General features: G+C 40.9%; 1 long non-coding RNA gene and 1 other non-coding gene across 2 annotated transcripts; both read right to left on the minus strand.

Moving 5' to 3' along the window:
• Positions 1 to 624: 624 nt before the first annotated feature.
• Positions 625 to 2429, minus strand: LOC115029011 (MIR156bHG). Its single transcript, NR_163695.1, has 2 exons — positions 1142 to 2429; positions 625 to 1047 (listed from the first exon to the last, which is right to left on the minus strand). It is a non-coding gene; the product is annotated as an MIR156bHG (long non-coding RNA).
• Positions 1757 to 1880, minus strand: MIR156b (microRNA MIR156b). The gene has a single exon (NR_121019.1). It is a non-coding gene; the product is annotated as a microRNA MIR156b (primary transcript).
• Positions 2430 to 6714: the final 4285 nt, after the last annotated feature.

Genomic DNA, 6714 nt, shown 5'->3' on the forward strand with positions numbered 1-6714 from the left:
AATCTCCTCAAGACTAGCTTATTTGAGATTATTTTGGCAAAAGACCCACTACCCATGGTAATGTAAATAGAAATTACAATATATGCCATTTCACCTCAAATAAACAATAAGGGTATTGTTGTCTTTGTGAATAATCTATATTTGTATAATCTAAACTACCAAACAACTACATATAGATTATAATATATATAGATTATAATCTAGATTATATAATTTAGATTATAATCCGGATTATATAATCTATAAGCTGAAACAAACAGGCACTTATATATAGCTAGGCTGCAGATTAATTACTTCGGCAAGATAAAAAAAACTTAGCTGCCGAGATGGCTGCTGTGTCGTGGCGATCCCCTGATGATGAGATCATCTCACAGAAACATCGCCACCGAGTAATCAACATTATGCTCCCCTATATATTCCTATGAGCATTCTAACTTAAAGTATTCAGAGAGCACTACACACTAACAAATCGAGAAATACTATAAATGGAGCGGTAGTACTCTAATATGGCCAAAGCGCTGGACTGATTGCCATACACTTTATAATTATTAGTTTTTACTATCTCTTACCAGATATATACAATGATCTCGCGTGATCTTTTAGTTGCAAAAAACCTCACAAATCTAAAGCCACAACAATATAAAATATTTTCATATAAATCAGACCAGTGCCATAAATTCTGCACATGCAATAACGGTGAGCCACCGAGCCAAATTTACATATCAGTATGTTCAACTAAAGCTTATGGGCATATTCAGAGAATGAAATGAAGGCGCACTAAAAAACAACCTAAGAAACATGATGTTCTTTCTTTGAGAGAGAGTACGTCAACCACCACTACTACACAAATGATTCTTGCAGCCCTGTGGAGGCTTTCGAAACTGACACGAAACAACTGTGTTTTCATGGTGTTCCTTAGAGACACGAGGTCTTTACTCTTGAACATGGCAGTCATGCTACAAGCAAGGCTGAGGCTGCTCTGCCTTCAGGCATAGAAACTGGACTTCAAAGTGAAGCTGGAGAAACTCAAGAATCTGGCCACAAGACCTGCAAGATTGAGTGGCTAGATCAACAGGAGTTGGGGGTGTGAGAGATAGGATGGTATTTAAAGTAGCCATGAATTAGAAATCCAAGGAAGTACCTGAAGATTTGAAGAGCAGAGGCTATATATCCTCCTCCCTGGTGGTTGATGATCGTTCCATTGAAAATTTATGGTTTACCTTGGAGGCTGCTGACAGTGGAGATGTTCTTGGAGATTTGAGTTTTTGTCTCTATGTGCCGGTCGTTTAATTATATATTTTTATTTGTGTTGGTTAAACTTAAACCTGGAGTGAAGGATGTGAACCATCCAAAGGATATATATATGGATTATTCTTTTGTCTTGGTAATGCTAAGACATGGGCTTTGCTCTAGAACTCTAAAAAAACAATCAATAAATAAAGCTCTCCGATCTGATGGAGATCTTATTTCGACCGTATGTAGACTTTGTGATGGAGTTCTGAGCCATCTTTTACATTCCTTTCTTCGCAATCATGGCTTGGCCCCTGCGAAAAAGTTAGATACGAAGACAAATAAACTACACATGAGAATAAGATCATCAGCTAATCAGGAAGAAGATATACACGAGATCCGCACATGTAAATAATACTTCTATATATATATATATATATGCATCGAACAAGATAGCGATCGATCTCTGTGTCAAATAAACTTGAGTCTAGAATATTTATTAGCAGCGGAAACAAGCTAATAAGACAGATGGGCTTGATGAGTGACTGACAGATAGAGGGTGAGCACGCACAGCTCCTAGCATGACACTCATGGTAAGAAACCACCGTGTGTGCTCACTCTCTTCTGTCAAACCTTCAAAAAACTCATCTACTGTTTGTCTTTCCATCTTCACGCAAAGTGCAAAAACTTTAACCCTAAGGTAACATGAACAGGTTGTGTGTGTGCTGAAGAAAGAGAACACAACACGTAGGAAGCAAATAAATATCACCATGGGAGAGATCAACAAAGAAAGAGGGAGATCGAGATTGAGAGATAGAGGAGTTCTAATGGCTGACAGAGAGAGAAGTGAGCACGCATAGCTTCGAGCATGAACTCTCTCGATCATACATCATGCAAGAAAGGCACCATGTGTGCTCACTCTCTTCTGTCAGCTTTCACCTCTCCTCCACCCTACAATCAAATAAACACCATGAAACAGCAACAAAACGGTAAAAAATAAAATCATAGAACTACTGATGGTTGCAGTCACTCTGCCTCTCTCTTTGCTTCTCTCTTCCGTTATAACTACGTGTCGAACTGTGTATATATATGTGGCTAGCAAATACTGCAGCTGTTGATGAGGCAGATCTCTAGAGATATTCGTTTATATCTCTGGAATTACACAATCAACCACTACTATTTATGCTTATTTGGGTGGTGAGTTCCCAAGGGGGTGGTACGGTATTTATAGGAGAGGAAAAGAGAGGATGTAGTGTACTTGAGCTAGCTACATGCGTTCCCCGTTTGAATGGAATAAAAAGGAAGATGCCGCAATTGGCCCGTTGATGGAACAGTAGAGATGAATTTTATATGTTCTTGGCACCACCTAGCAGTAGATAGTGAGTGGGATACCCATAGCTAGCTCTGTTCCATCTTGATCCCTTCCCTTCCTGCATGCGTAGGACAGACATGCCATGCATGAACTAGATAAGAGCATTTTTGACAACAATATTTCTCAGAACCATGGTTTTACAATACTATACTATGTTACAATTGTCACGATAATATCGTAGTTTTCAACAACTCTAAAATACTATAGCTTTGAGAAACATTATTTATATACATCATTATATTGTAAACCATATAGTATAAGACAAAAGCTAGCCGGCCATGCCATGAAAACTTCGAGTTAGAGTAGAGTTTCCAATACTACAAAAATATCATGGTATAAATACCATGGTTTTGTAAACATAATTTCTAGGAATACAACCAAACATCTTAGGCCCTGTTTGGAAACAAAGTTTTTGGAAACCATGGTTTTTGAAATACTACAGTATACTTTAGTCATGACAATACCACAATTTAAAATACTATAGTTTTAGAATACCACAATATTGGATACATAGAGGTGTTTGGAAGCAAAGTATTTTTTTGCACGCAGTAGAGATGCGCGCGCTGCGTTTTACAGAGAAAACTGAGGTATAAACCTAAGTTTATAATACTTCAAAAGAACTGCAGTATTTGTAATACTTTAGTTTTGAAAACAGAGATTTTAGCTGTCTTGCCAAACACCTTTTGGTATATAATACTACAGTTTTTGAGAATACTGCAGTATTCTTCCAAAACTTTGAAAAAACTTCACTCCCAAACACCCCCTTCACTACCGGAATCCGCGCCTTTGCCGAGTGCCGGCGGCTTTGCCGAGTGCTTTTTATCGGGCACTCGGCAAAGCAGACTTTGCCGAGTACCGCACTCGGCAAAGCAGACTTTGCCGAGTACCGCACTCGGCAAAGTTCTGCGCTCGGTAAAGAGCTGGTTTACCGAGTGTAGGACACTCGGCACATCCAAGCACTCGGCAAAGACTGCTTTGCCGAGCGTCAAGCACTCGGTAAATATGGCTCTCGGCAAAGGGCCGTTAGCGACCGTCTACAACTGACGGCCGTCAGTCTTTGCCGAGTGTCAAATATCTGGCACTCGGCAAATAGTGTCTTTGCTGAGTGTCCTATGTAGACACTCGGCAAAGCATATTTTTATTTTATTTATTTTGGCCACCAAACTTTTTGTGGTATGTTCCTACACTATGTAGACCAACATGTACCATTTTGGGACAATTATAACAGTGGTTTCTATAGCTAGTACATTTAGTTTGTTTATTTGAATTTCTTCGGAAAATTCAGATTTGAACTGCAGGTCACTCGAAACTTGGAAAACCGTGCATGCAAAAATGATATCCATGCTACTTAGCACAAGTTACGACCGATTTCAGGAGCGGACCGGAAACTTCGAGCACCATGCTCACTCAACATGACCGTAAACTTGCCATCCAGGTGTTTAAAAATTGTATAAAACAGAAACAAAGTCAGAAAATCATGAAACCTGTCAGTGGCACTCGGCAAAGAAGGAAACCTGGGAACCGACAAAGACATCTTTGCCGAGTGCTTTTGCAAAGGCACTCGGCAAAGATACTGGCAAAGGGGCCCACTGGAGGGTTCTTTGCCGAGTGCCAGTCCACCAGACACTCGGCAAAGAAACCTCCTTTGCCGAGTGCCTACTAGGGCTCTCGGCACAGGGACTGGCTGTGGGGTCCACTGGACCAGTCTTTGCCGAGTGTCGCCGTAGGCACTCGGCAAAGGATCCGTCACCGTCACTTGGCGCCGTGACGGTGACTTTTCTTTGCCGAGTGCCAAATGGCACTCGACAAAGTCTTTGCCGAGTGCCAAATGGCACTCGACAAAGTCTTTGCCGAGTGCCCGACAAAAAGTACTCGACAAAGATGTTGTTGCCGATGTACAGTTCGCCGAGCGTTCTTTGCCGAGTGTTACACTCGGCAAAGCCTTTACCGAGTGTAAAATAGCCTTTGCCGTGTGTTTAGAACACACGGCAAAGGAACTGATTCCGGTAGTGCTTATGACATAAAATACTATGTTATTACTAAAAATCATAGTATCACCTAGAAACTATATTACTCCCCAAAAGGCTAGATTAAATAATACCTTTTGCATTTGTCCCTTCTTCCCTATCAATAGAAAACCTTTTGCTTGCTATAGACCTAAAGCAAATGGCCACCATATATGTGGGTATGCAAATTCTTTATGCCTTTGTGCTTGATTAAAGAATATTTCTTTCCAAGTACCCCGGGACAATGCAAGCAAGCAAGTCCATGGAGCCTGAATATTGCATGTGCATGCAACCACGGCGTAGTAGATAGGACATAGGAGGAGCAGCGGCATGCATATGTACAGTAGACCTGGATGTCGCTGCGAAACAGAGTAACACAGTACTACTGCTACTGCATGAAAGAAGTACTTGTCCCAATGCACCTTGTAATTCTAAACCAAATTTACCCGCATGAGCATGCATCTGCACACCGCCACTTCTAACCAATCAGACGTATTGGTCAAACCATTCCACGGACCTCTTTATTCGTCTCTTCGATAAGAATTTGAGATGGTTCGTAGCAAGTCATGACAAAAATGACCGCAAATTGACCTTTTGTGGGGTTACAACCACCATTTTTGCAATTTGATGTACACACAGTCTTATTTTTTAAAAGAAAAAAAACATATCATCTTTTTATGCAGTCTATCTTCAGGGACCGTATTAGCTGTGTTTTTGGTGTTGCTGTAGCGTGAGAATATAAGGAAAACCATCCGATCGGCGAAAAAAAAAGCTTTGATGGTCAAAAAATTGATGTGAAGAGATGCATGTAGCAAAGCTAGGCGTCCACAAGAATAATATCCAACTACTGAAACTGATTGGAATGTGAAAAAGAAAAACTCGTTATGAATATCTTGTTTTGATAATAGGTACCTTGAAAGGTAAACGGTACCCAGCCCGGACATAAAATGACAGGGAAGTTCAAATTTTCTGATGGGCGATTATTGTTAGGAATAATAATTCTGATGGTGTAGCAATTGATGTTGACTAATTTCATGAGGGTTCCTCGTGGACATGTCCTCGAAGTTGAGATTATTAAGGCTCTATTGGCATAATTTATCAGCAACTTCACGAGATGTTGAGATTTCTTTATTGTAAAATAACATTTTTATAAATAAGTTCATGGGTGAAACTTCTTGTCATAATGGGATATGGGGTAGAATGAAGATGAAACCCTATTCCAACTTCATCTCGCACATGCGGATCCCAGTAGCGCAATGATCGGATTTGCCTAACTCAGGGCTTATTCGGTTAGCTTTCAATCCATGTGGATTGAGTGATATTGGGTGGGTTTAAATTCCAAGTAAGTCAAACTCTTTATCCAATACATAGGTAACGGGATTAACCGAACAAGGCCTCAGCAGGGGCGGACCTAGGTTGGGTAGGCGCCCGACTACTCTAGAATTTGTTTCTCCGCGTTTAGGCCAAAAGAAACAAATTTATGCATTTTGAAACCTAGTTTGATGAAATAAATATATTATAAGGCGTCTAGATTATTTTCTGCTCATATATTAAAAAATATATATGATACCAAATTATATACGATATTACATATAGGGAACATATATAGCTGGTGCTCAAAGGGGTACGGTGCTCACGTGGACATTTTAAATCTGGAACGTCCATCCAACATCTAACAGAAGCACCAATTTTATAAAGAATCTCTTTCACCTTCCTTCCTTGGTGGAGGAGTTCTTAATCAAATTAACTGCAGCCGCTAGATGTGATATGAATGTTCCAGATTTAAAATATGTACGTAAGCACCGTATCTCTTTGAGCACGAGCTATGGTCACTTTATTGCCGCCGAGAAGGAGCGCGAACGAGCACTGCCAGGTCGCAGGTGCGACGCCGCCTGGGAGGCTGGGATGCGTGACGACTGACGCGTGCATGCCAAGGCGTGGCCACCGGGGGTGGTGCTGCCATTGGGGCGTGGCCGGCTGGGCGTCGTCGAGCGTCGGAATGATGTCGCATAGAGAGCAGAGTTCACGAGCGTCAGATATAAGGAAGAAAGTGCGTCGAAGAAGATAGAAAAACTAGAGAAGGAAATAGAAGGCTAAGAGCAGGGA

This window comes from Zea mays, chromosome 3, assembly GCF_902167145.1.
Source record: "Zea mays cultivar B73 chromosome 3, Zm-B73-REFERENCE-NAM-5.0, whole genome shotgun sequence".
NCBI classification, from domain to species: domain Eukaryota; kingdom Viridiplantae; phylum Streptophyta; class Magnoliopsida; order Poales; family Poaceae; genus Zea; species Zea mays.